The sequence below is a fragment of the Hypanus sabinus genome, chromosome 12 (assembly GCF_030144855.1).
Source record: "Hypanus sabinus isolate sHypSab1 chromosome 12, sHypSab1.hap1, whole genome shotgun sequence".
In the NCBI taxonomy this organism is placed as follows: domain Eukaryota; kingdom Metazoa; phylum Chordata; class Chondrichthyes; order Myliobatiformes; family Dasyatidae; genus Hypanus; species Hypanus sabinus.
Genome location: NC_082717.1, coordinates 48834586 through 48850847, shown reverse-complemented (window position 1 = coordinate 48850847; position 16262 = coordinate 48834586). Strand labels below are relative to the sequence as shown.

Genomic DNA, 16262 nt, shown 5'->3' with positions numbered 1-16262 from the left:
CAATGAGGAAGTGATTTAGTCTTTGAAGAGTAGCTGACTACAATGTAACTTCCCTTTAGTGAGGTTACTCGTAGCTATCTATATTGGATAGGGCTTAAGATCTTCATCTGAGTTTAGAACTTCACATTCAGCAAACCCAACAGCATCATGTTATTATCTTATTGCATTTTAAAGAGATATTTAAATGATAGTTTTAGATTTCTGAATGGAATTGTTAGAGCAAATGAAATAAAACTTTCCCTTGTGATGAAACTGCCTAGGTTAAAGAGACCTAACCTTGAAATCAGTGCCTATCATTCAGGAAGCATTTCTTCCTGCCAGAGAAACAGAAGTGTGGTACTGCCTTCACACTGAAATTAATACATTGTACTAAGTGACCATTTAATAGTTATAACACTGAGAATATTAGATTTTTGTTAAGGTATTGAAAGAATTTGGAGACACAGTTACAACAGTCCAAAGGCATACCAGTTAGTAGTTTAATTAGCCATTGTAAATTTTCCTGTGATTATGTTGGGGTAAAATGCGTGGGTGGCTGGGTAGTGTGGCTTCTTGGGCCAGAAGGGCCTGTTCCGCACTGTATCTCTAAATGAAAAGTTTGATGAAAGTAATTACAGATCATTCATGATCTTAGCAAATGAGGAAAGAAGTTTGAGAGAGCTGAATGGTCTCTTTAATTCTCGTATGCCTATGTTCCTGAGATTTGCAGTGAAATATAAGTTTGGAAGTTACAGTGGCATTATTATTTCCACTGTGTACTATTTTTTTTGTTCTCTACTGGGGCAATATTGCAGTAAGAAGCATAACATTGATAGTGAAATTTTACATAGTGCATTTGCATTAACAGTAATAGTAAGTATAAGTTAGAATAGTGTTTTGTACGTATCCCTCTGCATAAGGGAATGAGGCAGGATGACAATGTTCTGTTTAAAATCTGTTCACTTCTCTGTTTTACTTCAACAGAAGTAAAATAAAAATGCAGTCAGCAATCTTCTGCAATCATTAAGCTTATATACAGTATCTAGTTGTACCTTAGTAGCTTTTTCAATTCCATTTTCAATGCATCGGAATTGTGGGTTGCTACAAATATATGCAGCATTAAAGAAATCCCAAGATCTTCCACCAATCCCTCAGCGGGAAATGACAGAACGATATATTCTATTGCTTGAGGGAAATTCATTTCCAGCTTCACGCCTTACAAATAATTTTTCAGTCAATAGACATTCCATTAATGACAATATTTCTTCACAGAAACATTTCTCAGGCATTGCATCATATCTCATGCTATCTAATGGAAACAATCAACTGGTTAAGAGCAAGGTTTTTTTTCTTTGTAGGCAACATGTTTATAAAATGTTGAAAACAATATATTATTATTATTCAAACCTACAGGAGAACCCAGAAGTCTAGAAAGGAAAAGACATGAAGCTGAAGAAATTACTGTGAAGTGAATTACTGTTTTGCTGAGTTAACTGGAATTCCATTTTAAAGAGTGCAATACATTTTTTACTTTAAAATTGATTTTATTTTATTTAGTGATACAATGTCGAGCAATCCTTTTGGCACTTCAAGCCTGACCCAGCAACCTCACAACCCCGATTTTCACGTGACAACTTACAAAGACCAATTACCGTACCCAGTACTCTTTGGACTGCAGGAGCAAACTACAGCACCCAGGGAGAACCCAGGCATTCGATGGGGAGGGCACACAGAGACTCCTTGCAGAATGGCGCCAGAAGTGAACTCATATTCCAGAACGCACTGAGCATTAATAGCTTTGTGCTAACCACTAAGCCACCGTGGTGGGGTTTTGTGCTTTACATTATAGGGAAAGTGTTACGAGATTGTGTTTACCAGTGAAGGTTTCTTGGATATATGTTGCATTTGATCATGTGCCTAAATACAGTACACAAGGTCAGAAAATAGCATCTTCCAAATCTGGAATAACCATACAGGCTGGAGTAACATGGACATCACATTTCAGGAGTTTTGTCCGTTCAGTCAGGGAGACTTCAACAAATGTCATTATTATGTTTAATTTAGGTTGCAGGGCATTTGATGCACTAGTTATCTGAGTTAGGGGCATCTGAGTTAGATATAGACACACTAGCAATGGAGTCATTTCTTCTCCAACAGATGCTTCAACTTGAATGAACTGGAAAGCATTTGGATATTACTATGATCATCCACATCGTTAGGAATTATCCCTTCATTTGAGCCTGACAGCAGCTAACTTTCAATAAAATAAACTTAGCCAATTCACTTGGCCACTGCCCAGTTCCATAGGCAGAGGCCTGAGCAAGAAGTTATTTTCTTTCCAATTTTGGAGAGACACTTTAACATTATACACATAAGGGTATATGCACAAGTGTTCAAGGTGTTTAATAATTCTTCAGGTGGGTGGGAGTTTCATGTGCGAGTTCCAATCCACACATCCCCAGTCAGTGAATAAACCAACAGAGAATCTGCAGATGCTGGAAATCCAAGCAACACATACAAAATGCAGGACTCATGCTGAAACGTCTCGGCCTGAAACATTGACTGTATTTTTTTACATAGAAGCTGCCTGACCTGCTGAGTTCCTCCAGCATTTTGTGTGTGTTGCGTTCATTTAAAATTTTGATGTAAATATCACTCTAACAATTTTGCTGATATGACCCTTACTATTGAGCTCTGACGCAGATGTTCTGGATATTCTCCAAACAGTATGCACCTGCCAGTGCAGGGCAAAAATCCTTGCTTCAAAGAACTTGGAAGGAGACACAAAAATAATAAAATAATGAGTAACAGATCAAAATGTGGGCAAGAGAAGGAAAAAAAAACAGGGAAAAAATAAGCAAGAAAAATTTTGTGGTCAACTTTTGCTATAAACTGTATTAGTATCATAGCATCTGGGTGAGATGGCTTGGTCCCTGAGTCGTAATGATGAATTGGTAGTTTATTTATATCTCAAAAATGGTTGTCCATAGGAAATGACATATTAAGATATACACAGGTACATATAAGATTACTGTAAAATCAATAGATTAGAATTAGTGTTGTTTTCTCAATAAATTAGCAAAAGTAAAAGCAGAAGAATATGACACTCACCTGGATTTAATGTGAGTAATGACATTGGATGGGTATTCATATCTCATTTCACTTTCTGCTAATGAGAAGCATTAGCCACTTAAAATAAAGTTGCAGTCAACCTGAATCAAAGACAGGTATAATTTATGTGATAAAGCACATTGCAGTAATTTTCATTTTCAAATTTTTACATTGTGAATGAACACAGGGAAATACTTCTAAATATTTCTTTCCAGAACCAGGAGTTTTATTGTTGGACCTCAGTTCACCAGAACCCCACCCTTATGCCCCCTCCCCAATCTTCCCCTACCCCTGCAGCCACACTAACCTTATCTTTAGAGACGGTGCCTCTCCCATTAATCTCAAGGCCTAGTCTTTGAGGCTGTTTATGGGCAGAGTGAGCTGATGGTAGCAACCGAGTCTCAAGCTATGCAACTCCGCATCCAAGGTCAGCCAGATGGCTTTCAGGTGGAAGGGTTTTACTTTGATAATCAGAGGTACTTGGAGAAACAGAAACAAAAACAGTCAATAATATAATTACAAGATCACTTAGAATAAAATTATTTGATGTAATTTAATATCAGTTAAAATAAAAGAAATCTCTTAGCTTCATTTATATTTTTAGCGAAGGTCATGGACTCCATGGAAAAAGGGGGTTTATGTTGTATGTGCCATTTGTGGTCCATACCAGTGTCTTGGGCCAGATACAAAGTGTATCCCCTCTCTTGGCCCCACATTGTTGTGAAATGCCTCAACTCAGTGTTGCTTTACTACACCCAAAAATGTGCAGTCCTGGAAAATGCTGTTCGAGTAGAAAAAATGACCGCTCTTTTAGATGGATATTAATCTGAATCAGGCACTTTGGAGGTGATCAAATACTGAGAATTAAGCCCTTAGCAAAATTCACAGTAACCACTAGGCAAAAACAGGAGTGAAAGATTTAGTAAACTGCCTAAATAGAATTAATAATCAAGGGGTTAAATTCAGTTCTGGCTCAAGGTAACACTATATCACTAAATATGGCCATTACCACTGAGGAATCACATATCAAAGGCAATCCACGTCGTTTTTGGAAAATTTCTACATGACATTACCATTTTTGGCCATTTATCCTTGCCTAGAAGAGGCTCAATCTGTAAAGCACTTTGCACACATGACTGGGGACAAAGCTGGAATCAGTTAAAAAGCAACATTTTTAATAATGCAAGAATAACAAACCTAATCCCCAAAAGCCTGAAGAATGATTTCCACTTTACTCATTGGGCTTTTAGTAAATGTTTAGCTGTTCCTATAACAGTTTCTAGAATCTGAAAACTAATATAACATTACAATGGGGAATATGTTGGTAACTCGACTCCCCAGCACAACTTGATGTCAGCTATTAATTCCTCTTCAACACTTACAATAAACCATGATGTCACACCACACCAGTCTATGTAATCACATGATTCATATTAGCAGCCTTTTTATAGCAATTCTTGGCAGATGTGAATGTCTGTAAAGTCTCAGTGGCATGTACAGTAAGAGAAAACTGTTGTATATGTTCAGTGGCATAGCAACAGGGTAGAGCTGGAGATAATGAAGATAAGATAAGCATTCATCAAATTAAATGTGGCGATTGGCAAATGTTCATTAAGAAAATGCCTAACGTTATTTGGAGCAAATGGCTGCAGCTGTATTGGGTCCTAAAGTGAATATTTAGACACAATTCAGTCAGCTGGTCTCTGTCCACACTACACAGCATATAGTACAAAGACCATCCTGGAGAAGTGAACATCAGCCACCCTCCTGCAGGAAAGTTTAGGACTAGACTAGGCCTGTCATTTTAGCAGAGTGTGCATTTGGCCTCTGTTCAACTTAAATTTGATGAAAATCCTTGTTTATGTTCATAAGTAGTATTCCCATCCCAGTTACTGAGGCAAGATGGGGGAATACAGCTGGAAGCTCTTGGAAGTATCATTCTCACATCTCTCTTTCACATTAAACCAGCTGAAATTCACTGGGTGAAAGGAAACCAAAGCTTTAAAATTCTGGCCTTTCTTGGAAAGCTTATCAACAAATTTAGTGTCTCTCTCATATTTACATTATCTGGTATATCGGTAAATTCACACTGCACCTGCAAAGTCTTGTAGAATTTGCTGATATCCCCATGCACAATCAGGAATCTAAGTTAGGCATTGGAGGTCAACCACATTTAAACAAGGAAAGCAGTTTTACTTTTCTGTTTGTAAATGAAGAGCCTGCCCATAATCCGGATCACCCCACCCTTGGGGAGGAATTCTTTGGGCAGCAAGAACTAAAACCTCACAGTTCTAGGGACCCAAGTCCTGCATGGACATTGCACTTTCTCCCCAAGAGTGTCTACCAGATGCACCACTTTCTTCCCATATCCAAAGATTTGCTTGTAAGTTAATTGGCTATTCTAAATTGTATAGGATAATGTTCTAGTATAGCAGAATGGCAAAAAGAATCAAAGAAGTGCTGATGGGTATATGACAGAGAATAGGCTTCAGGGTACAGGGAAATAAAGCTGACTTGAAATGTGATCAGTAGTGAAGCCCAGAGATCAGTATTGGTTCATTTATTAGTTGTGATATATATTTTAATGAGCTGGATATGAATGTAGGGGGAATGACATCTAAGTGTGGATGACATGAAAATTGCTCTCAATGTGGATAGCGAGGAAAGCTGCCACCAGTAATTTCTGGCGACACAGGTACATTATGTAGGACGAGATGTTAATATCCCTTATTTGTACCCCTGAGACATGCTGCCTAGACTCTGCGGGGTAGCCAAGTGAGTGGTGGCATCTTCTGGGTTATCAAGTGGGCACCCTCTTTCCTCAGTGTTTCACTGATGAGCCCACGGCACCTCCAGAGAGTTCAGCAGTGAATCCTGGCATCCCGAGCTCAAACCCTAGATGCTGTTCACTCACTTGGGGGCCCAGGTGGAAATTTCGAAGAAACCCGGCGGGTCAGGCAGCATCCATGGAAAAGAGTAAATTGTCAACACTTCAGGCTGAAACCTTTCATCAGGACTGTGGGAGGATTGTGTTTTCTCTTTTCCATAGATGCTGCCTGGCCTGCTGAGTTCCTCCAGCATTTTGTGAGTGTTGCTTGGATTTCCAGCAGCTGCGGATTTTCTTGTGTCTGTGACCAGAAATTTCTGACTACACCAGAAATACTGGTTAAATTTTGACAGATGAAGTTTAATCCCAACAAGTATAAGATGATGCATTTTGGGATGCCAAATAAGGGTAGGACGTAAATCTCAGGTCACTAAGGATTATTGATGAAGAGAAGGACCTAAGAGTTCAAGCCCATCATTCCCTGAAACTGGAAACACAGCTGAATATGGTGCTGAAGAAAACATTTACCATGCTTGATTTCATGAGTCACAGAACAGGATATAAATAGCAGTTTCTAACTCCTGGGAGTGCATGTCACACACAACCTCTTATGGTTCCAGAATACATCATACCCTGTCAAGAAAGATCACCAATGCCTGTACTTTCTGAGGAGAGTGAAGAGAGCTGGACTTTGTACATCCATACTCACATCATTCTACAGATGTGCAGTAGAGAGCATCCCGACAAGCTGCATCACTTCTCAGTACGGAAACTGCACGACTGGGTGCAGGAAGGCTTTATAACGGGTGGTCAGAACTGCCCAATGCATCACCGGCACCGGCCTACCCAGCATCAAGAACATATATATAGAAAGGTGGCATCAAATGGATCCCACCGCCCTGCTCATGGTCTACTTGTCCCACTCCCATCAGGGAGGAGGCTATGTAGCATCCACACCAGGACTACCATACTCAAAACCAGTTACTTTTTCCAAGTAGGAAGGGTGATCAACACTGCTACCCACTAACTCCATCTCAATTGTTATTTCCTGTCAGCCATCTTATGCACACTTTATGGACATACAACCAATCTGTTGTGTTTTATTATTATTATTATTGTGCACTTTAGCCTTTGTGCTTTTTTGTGCTGTATCAGGTCCATAGAAATATGGGCTAAACACAGGAATATTGGGCTAACTTAGGTGGGTATCTTGGTTGGTCCACCAGTTAAGTTGAAAGCCCTGTTTCTTTGTTCTATGACCCTATGACTTCACATCAAGTCAATTGGGTTATTTAACTTATGCCAGTGGGGCGAGCAGATCTTTCTGCCTCAGAGCAGGGTACATGGAAGGTCATTGGCACAATGAGAGTCAACAAATGCTGGACTTCGGAGCCCCAGCACAAAATGAAACTAAATCCAGCCAAAACACTAATGCTCAAGGTGAAGGACTCCTGATGAAATAGCCTTGGAACTATACCATTGATATGAAATGTTATATCTCTTGTTTTACTCCTCAGGTTCTGCTGTTACATTTGTACATTTCCATTATCTCTGTCTTTATTTCAATATTTTGTTTCCCTTGCCAAAATTTCAGCTATCTACATAGGTAAAGTGATGACAGTACATATGCAGCAACAGAAGGAAGTGTGAAATGGGGCTAAGTGAGTATCTGGCAAAGGGCCCACAGGTCACTACTTACAGGTGATGCAAAGCTTATTTATTACAAGAGCTTTTACATAGATTTGCAAGTCTTGGGAATTTTCTGCATGAAATATTGCAAATGATTTACCAGCAGGGTTTCAACATCAATGCACCTATGGTCTAGCTTGGAGCAATACCAAGATCTTCTGCAGGGGAGCTCTCAGATAGATCAACCATCTAAGCAGTTTTGCTGGCTAATATTGATACTGAGTCCTGAGAGTGCATTTTACAAGAGATTTTGAGTTATAACCTTGAGAGTAAGCGTAGAATGCCAATGGCAGGCTTCACACTACTTAATGATGAAGAGTAAGGGTTTGTACAGATTGTTGATTGGCTATGGAACCGTCCAGCTGTTAACACATCTCTCAGAATGATGTTACATCCACTGAGCCTATCCCTATCCACTTTGTGAGGCTGTAGAGGCCTAAAGCAATAAAGTAACATGGACGCCAATGTGATGACAATTATACTCTCAACAATACAGCAACATGAACCATGCACAAACAAGAGAAAATCTGCAAATGCTGGAAGTACAAGCAATACACACAGAATGCTGGAGGAACCCAGCAGGCCAGTTAGCACCGATAGAAAAGAGCAAACAGCCGACGTTTCGGGCCAACACCCTTCATCAGAACATATGAACAGTAAACCCCCCAACTGAGTCAAGACACCAGGGTACAGCTTCATTAAATTTCACAGTAATAAGCAGGGCTGTACTTGTGTTTGGAGCTTGTGTAGGTCAGACTGCATCTTGCATCATGAAGCAAGGGCAATAATGGCAAGTTTCCTTGACTAATTCTATACAGGTATAACTACAGCTCAATATTTTTGGTCTGTTAACTGTTTTTCTTTTCTATGCCAGACTACATCTTCCATTTTTCACCCGTGATAGTTCCAATATTGACAGAACCAAAACCCCTTATCAGCAACAGCACTAGATTCTAGCTTGTACAACAGAAGCAATGCCAAAATCTAATCAGCCAGGAGCAGAGAAAGGCAATTCTATACTAATAATACAGAATCACATCCATGATTTCAAACAATGCAGTCAAACATTAAATTAACAGAGATGGGAAGCCACATCTTTAAGAATACAGATTCCCAAGTATGAAAACTGGTAAACAGAAAATGTCTACTTTTTACAGCAAAAAGGTTAATAATGAGACCTGACATGAATATTATATAGTAGAGTGGCAATGCACATTTACAATATGCATTTATCGTTACTGGATCCAAACTTCAATAAGAATTAACAATGTAGGTTAATGGTGCAACTGATCTCTGGATGAAAAACAGGTAAAAAGATCGAATTAGTGAACTAAGACAAATTGTGTCAATGTAAAAGATGGATGGTCGACAGCAACACTGAAAGTTCTCATACATACAGGGAAAGCTAATTACCTAAAATTGTCAAATTCAGTATTAAGTCCCAGGGGCTGTAATATGCTCAGACAGAAGATGAGTGATATTCCTCTAACTTATGTTGAGCCTCATTATAACAATGTAGAAAGCACTATAAAGACATTTAACACAACTAGAATTCATTGCCACAGATGGCTGTTGAGGCAAAGTCAATGGATATAATTAAAACAGACGCTAACAGGTTTTGATTAGTAAAGGTGTCAAAGTTTATTTGGTGAGGGCAGCAAAAGAGGGCTGAGAGGGAAATATAAATCAGCCATCATCAAATGGTGGAGCAGTCTTCATGGTCTGAACGGCCTAGTTTGGCAGCTGTATCTTATGGTCTTATGACATCTGCCATGTAAAATTGCGGAGAATTATGAATCCTTCACAGGCTTACTCTATCTACATTTGCCACAGCTCTGGGAAAGCAGTTAACATAATTAAGGACCACACCTTCACCGGTCATTCTCTCTTCTCTCTCTCTCATAAAGCAGTAGCTTGAGAGCATGTACCTCCCACCAGCTTCTATCCCATTCTTACCAGACTCTGGAATAGACATAAGCTAAAGATGAACTCTTGACTCTTCAGCCTCCAATTCACCTCATCATTCTCCTTGTATTTGATTTGTTTACCTACACCACATTTTCACTGCAATTGCCATATATTCTGCATTCCGTTTTTCTTTTTATTGTTTTAATGTAATTATTTATGGCATTATGTATCTGGATGGCACATAAACTTAGTATGTGTGACAAAGCAGTCAATTTCATGATCATCTTGACAAGCTTGTGGGGCTGTGTGGCCTACACCAGCTCCGACTCTCTTGCATTCTACTGTTCTATTTACAAAGCACACATGTCACTCATTTGGCCTCCCTGAACAATTCAGGTGTTTGTGGGGCTGTTACACAGGACCCAATCCTTCAATGCCCAAAGTTGATTGATGGTGTCCTTCCTCACAAAGCCTTTGTGATAGCTCCACCAAGCTTCAGTGCATCTCTTTGTATGTATTCTTTAAGCTTGGAATGTGCCAGCTGGCAGCATGCACATTGTACTGGATGACCATCAAGATTTGAGCAGAGGAAAGTCTGCCTTCCACTCAGCTGATGAGCTTCCAGCAGCACTTGATGTCTACCTTGGCATGTATCCCTGGGAACAGCCTGTTGATCAGGGTATCCTCTGAAACACAGCTGATTGGAATGAACCTCAACAAGGAACCTTCCATTCTCTTCTGAACTCTCCTCACAAACATACAGTGCACAAAACAGTTGGCAATTGTCTTATCCCCATCACATTTGTGAACTGTGAATGAAACTTTAACCATTCAGGAAAGATCTGAAGAGGAGGGTCCTCTACTGCCAGCCAACAGAGATCTTATATTATTGATTAGATCTGGTGATGAGGCATTCTGCCAAATGGTTTGGAAAATCTGCTCGGAAACCATCCCACAAGATCCAACGTGCCCTTTTTCTGTAGGGCCTGTAAGCCCCCTATGCTGACATCCACCTGAGGGTGTCTTTCTTTCAATTTTCTGAGGGAAATGTTCTTCAAAGAAAAGATAGTCAAAATCCATCTGAATGGAAAGCTGAGTGGGAACTGGTCAAAGCCAATCCTTTGGAACATCAGGGACAGATTCTCGGCATGTACTAATACTTGGTGCTTCCATGCATTGGTTCTACACTTAGCCTGATAAAGCCACATACAAAGGTAGTCACCAGGACAAGGAAAACTTTGCATACTCTTTGCCCTCTTTTGATTGGAGACATACGTGCCATCTCCCAAGGACCCATTCCTTCACAGATCCCTGGATCTGTGACTACACTGATGGCTACAGTGACTACTCTGTCCAGGAACGGTAGGGAAGTATAGAACTGAATTAATGGTCCATGTAAATCTAGGCCGTTGTTTCTCAGTTATGCATTTAGGTCAGAGACAGCAGCTCCAACCCATAACCTTCCATTCCCCTTCTCACCAAACTTTGTCACCTGTGGGCACCTCCAAGCACTAATGGCAACCCAACAGGCCAATGAGCTGCCTCTGAGGCCATATCTGATGCTTTCAAAGAAGCTTATTCATCATGGGCAGATCAATGCAGTAATGAACATACAGTATGTATCAGTTGACAGTGGTACTCTTACCAGTTTTTTGGGGATAAGGGTTGCAGGGGAATGATGCTGTATGAGATGTATTCATTTCTACTATGTGTATTGGACCAATTTAATGGCTAAACTCTGTAAAGATGTGTAAACCATATCCAAGTGTGTTTTAATTTATCGAGGTTTACTTTTTAAGATCTCCCAGTGTATTTAGTTGCACTAATTGGTTGCCCATATTAGCAATCTGCAGCAGTGTGCAAAAGTCTTAGGCATGTATATATAGTGAGGTTGCCTAAAGCAAGGATGTGATGCTGATGATTTATTAGGCACTGGTGAGGCCTCACCTTGAGCATTGTGAACAGTTTTGAGCTCCTCATCTTAGGAGAGATGTGCTGGCATTGGAGAGGGTCCCTAGGAGGTTCACAAGGATGATTCGAGGAATGAAAGGGTTATCATACAAAGAACGTTTGATGACTCTGGGTCTGTACTCACTGAAATTCAGAAGAATGAGGGGGGAACTCATTGAAACCTTTCAAAATTGAAAGGCCTAGACAGAGTAGCTGTGGAAAAGATGTTTCCCATGGTGGAAGCATCTAGGACAAGAGGGCTCAGCCACAGGATAGAGGGGCGCCCTTTCAAAACAGAGATGTAGAGAAATTTCTTTAGCCAAAGGTGGAGAATTTGTGGAATTTATTGCCGCATGCAGCTGTGGAGGCCAGGTCACTGGGTGTATTTAAGGCAGAGATTAATAGTTTCTTGATTGAACATGACATCAAAGGTTACAGGGACTGAGGTTGAGGAGGAGAAAAGAAAAGGATTGGCCATGATGGAATGGCAGAGTAGACTCGATGGGCCAGATGGCCTAATTCTGCTCCTGTGTCTTATGGTCTTATGCTCTTATGGCTTGCATAGTACTATAGTCATTTTATATAATGCACTGTACTGCTGCCACAAAAATAAATTAATTTCATGAGAAATGAGAGAGATGATAAACCAGATTTTGGTATGAGTCTCTATTGTGGTCTGAGAATGAGAAGGGGGCAGGGGGAGGGAATCATGGCAGGGAAAAGGGGAAGAAAGAGAGGAGGAAGCAGGAAGCACCAGACGGATGTTCTGTAATGGTCAATAAACCAGTTGTTTGGAATCAAGTGGCCATGCCTGGTGTCTCAGGGCTGGATGTGTCTACACCCATGCCACCCCTTGCCCCTGGCATTCTTTCTCTGCCACCTGTCCCACGCCCATCCTGCAGCACTCCACCCTCAATATTCCCAACATCCTTTGCTCCCGCCAGATTTACAAACTCGCTGTCCACTCCATGTTGACAATTACAGTACTGTGCAAAAGTCTTATGCACTCTAGCTACAAATATGTGCCTAAGACTTTTGCACAATATTGTATATCCAGAGTTCTGTGGTCTCTCAGGAGCTTCTCTAAATATAAAGATTTGCCTCCTGATTGAGGCAAGTTGTTGCTCTTATTTAAACTTGTTCAGAGGATGTTCTGCATTTTCAGGTTGCAATATCATGGAATTCAAAGGATTAATCTTTGAGATGGTCTGTAATTATCCACTGGGCCTCTACATCAGTAAATCATTGGATAATATTTTTATGAACTCCATATTGGGATTTTACTAATCCCAAAACCTGAAGAATATTAAATGAAGTATGAATGAGAAAATATAAATAGAATAGCCTAACATTTTCGGTGGAAGATTTGGTAAATTGTCAATAATGTGGTTGACTCATATGGTTGACTAATTTCAAGACAGTAATAAATGTTGCTCTTGTCAGCAATGTCCAGATCTTGTGAATGAATTCATAAAAAGTCCTCTTGAAAAATACTATTAATATCCTACTAAGAGTACAAAGTCTACAAATACAGTAGTTACCATTAATTTAGAGTAATTCCTTTGATTTTCAAATGAATCAATAGATTTCAATTTCATTATCTAACCACTTCAATATTTAAAACTAGGAAACAACAAAAACAATTATATATGTTTTTCTATTGACTTCAAAACAGTATTCTTTATTGCCTCTAGAAATTTAACTTTATTAGGTAGTGATTTTCCTCTCAAAAACTAGCATGTATTTTGTGACAACATATATCTTTAATCTTTTTAACCATGCAAAAGAAGATATGATTATTTAGGCCAAACTAAAACTGTGGTCATAATCCTCTTCTTTGGTTAACTGTTGCAATGATTAAAATGATAAATAGACTATTGAAAGTTTTTTATTGGTTTCAAACTAGTCTGTTTCTCGGAAAACCAACAACCCACACATTAGTATTTGAATTGTAAAGTTCTACAACCTGAATCACATTTTCCATCATATTTCAATCTCTAAATGGGTGTTCTTTATCTACAATTTACAAGACAATACATCGGGGATTTTTTCCAGTCAAAAATTAAGCAACTCTACAAACTGATTGTGCAATCTCCTGGCTTTTCATTCTGCCCTGTGATAGCTGCTCTACCAACATGAGAAGATAGACTTCAGAGCCAAACTTTCAGTTGGCTCATTTGAATGATCTACACTCAATGGATACTTTACCCCTTTACATGTGCTTGTTAATGTAAATAATTATCAAGAGGTTCACTTGTTGTTGAAACCAATCAGACCAAACATCAGAATGGGGAAAATCACGATCTAAGTTACTTTAGTCATAGAATGGTTGTCGGTGCCAGACAGGGTGGTTTGAGTATCTCAGAAAATGCTAATCTCCTGGGATGTTTTATACACAACAGTCTCTTGAGTTTATAGAGAATAGTGCAAACAACAAAAAGCATCCAGTGAGCAGCAAGTCTATGGGTAAAAATGCCTTGTTAATGAGAGAGGCCAGAGGAGAATAGCCAGACAGGGTCAAACTGACAGGAAATATCCATGCATCAGGTTGAACCTCAAAGTGGATAATCTACAGCAGCAGGAAACTATGAACATACTCTCAGTGACCACATTATTAGGTACAGGAGGTATCTACAGGAGATACCTAATAAAGTGGCAACTGAGTGTATACAGTTCATGGCTAAAACTTAATCCAGCTCCTTGGCATAGTGAAATCCATAGTCTTTAATTTTATCAATACACAAATTTGAAGGAGTGTTGATCTGTATTAATATCTTGAAACAGAAATTTGAAAGTGTACTCCATGCGCACTCCATCCTGAAAAAGGAAGTTTCTAAGATGATTCTCCCCGTTTCATTCTGCTCCTCCACAATGGCATTGGCAGTGGAATCTATCCCACCTCTCCTTCACACTAGCCATGCTGATGATTCTTCCCAAGGTTCCATAATATTCTTAGACTGCATTCAAAATTTCTACTCCTGCCCACCAGACTAAATCTCACTGATAATTGTTCTGGGTGGGAGGCAATCACTGAGTGGTTAAGAAGACTGAGCAGGAGACTCCTAATGATATTCATTGTAGCATTTAGGCACTCAACCTATATAATGGCAAATACGTATTTTATATATTTCTTATATACAGTACTCAGCTCTAGAGTTAAAAGAAGACCAAAGTACCAAAAGAGAAATTTGATATAAAACAGAAAATGCAGGAAGTCACAATCACGAGAGAATCTACTGATGCAGGAAATTGCGTGTTGCAAATCGTAGGAAATACTCAATGGGTCAGGCAGTGTCAGTGGGGTCAATGACCTATCGGCAGTCATAAAAGAAATTAGAGAGGTAATAGGTTTTAAGCAAGTCTGAGGGCAAGAAGTAGGGGAAGTGATTAGAGAAAAAAAGGCTTGTTAAGGGAGGATTACATCGACGGATTGCTGGGTGGATGATGCAAAGGGCCAGAAGGGCCCATTCTACACTGTATCATAATAAATAAATTTTTAAAAGTTGAGATTAATTAGCAAGAGTTCTGATAATGCAGGATGAAATAAATTAGAAATAGAAGCAAGGGAAAAAATCTAGAGACAGAATAAATGCAGATTTCAATAGAAAATGTAAAACCATCATTTAAAATCTTTGCACACAATGCTGAGTGCCATTCCTCAGGCTCAGCCTTAAACAGATCTGCAGCAGATTGAAAGGAGAAAGGTCACAACACCATTTGGAAAGAGGGTATCCATGTTCATGGTTGAGATTATGAATTGAACTAAGATAGTCATCCAATCATCAGAGTTAAAGGAAACAAGCTCCTTCTGTCCAGAAACATTAATTCTTAAACATTCCAAAGAATGTAGTGCTACTCTGTTAACTAGTGTGTAGTTATCAGTGCAAGGAGTTAATGTAATTTCTTCTAATGTAGCCCTATCAATACTGACAGTATTTCAAAGTCATCTCAATTTGAATGCCTGTGAACTGAAATCCAATCATCAAACATTTACATTTGTGCACTTCTCACAAAGCACTTCTACGGTTGGTCCAGCAAACCATATAGCCCAATAATATAAAAATATGATGGGCTCCTCTGATCCTGTCCTTTTTCTTTTTCATTGCTGATTTGCTGCCACCTCCACCTGCTGTGTTTCCTTGGCAATATGAGTTTCTTCCTGATGCCCTCACAAAGGGCCATGACTTTCCCCGGAACTGGAGAAGGCTAGCTAGTGCACGAGAGCAGACAGGATTGGAAATATCAGACCTTTCCCCTAAAGAACAACACAGGTCTACGCTCTCCATAGTAAGAGTGACCCAAGACTACATTCACTTTCATGACAGATAATGGAGAGAAAAATGAACAAAACTCTTTCACGTGTTCAGAACTTTTTAAGGTGGAGGGGAAGAAGCTGTTTTAAAATCATTGCGTGTGGGACTTCAGGCTCGTTTAGCTCCTCCCCAATGGTAGTAGTGAGAAGAGGACACGTCTGGGATGGTGAGGGTCCTTAATAATGGAAGTCGCATTCTTGAGGCACTCTCTTGAAGATGTCCTCAATGATGGGGATTGTGGCTGAGTCCAGAAGCCTCTGCAGCCTCTTGTGATCTGGTACATTGGAAGCTTCATATCAAGCCTACAGTGTATGTCTCAACATATTCCTCCCTATCATCCTCCAAGTTAGTGCAGAGTCTCTGAAAAATAAAACTGAAGTCTGCTTGTGCTTGGCCACTCACACAATGTGGTAATAGCCAGATATTTTTAACATGGATCGGGAATATTTTTATGTATTCTTCTGTTTACAGTCATAATGGAGAAC

At 39.6% G+C, this 16262-nt stretch overlaps 1 long non-coding RNA gene across 1 annotated transcript in view; it reads right to left on the bottom strand.

Annotated features, from left to right (window-relative positions):
• Window positions 1-3101: 3101 nt before the first annotated feature.
• The window catches only part of LOC132402487 (uncharacterized), an 81507-nt gene continuing 68346 nt past the window's right edge, over window positions 3102-16262 (bottom strand). The window contains exons 3-4 of the long non-coding RNA XR_009514920.1: window positions 3398-3569; window positions 3102-3191 (exon numbers count right to left, since the gene is read on the bottom strand). This is a non-coding gene — a long non-coding RNA (uncharacterized LOC132402487). The remainder of the gene's footprint in view (window positions 3192-3397; window positions 3570-16262) is intronic.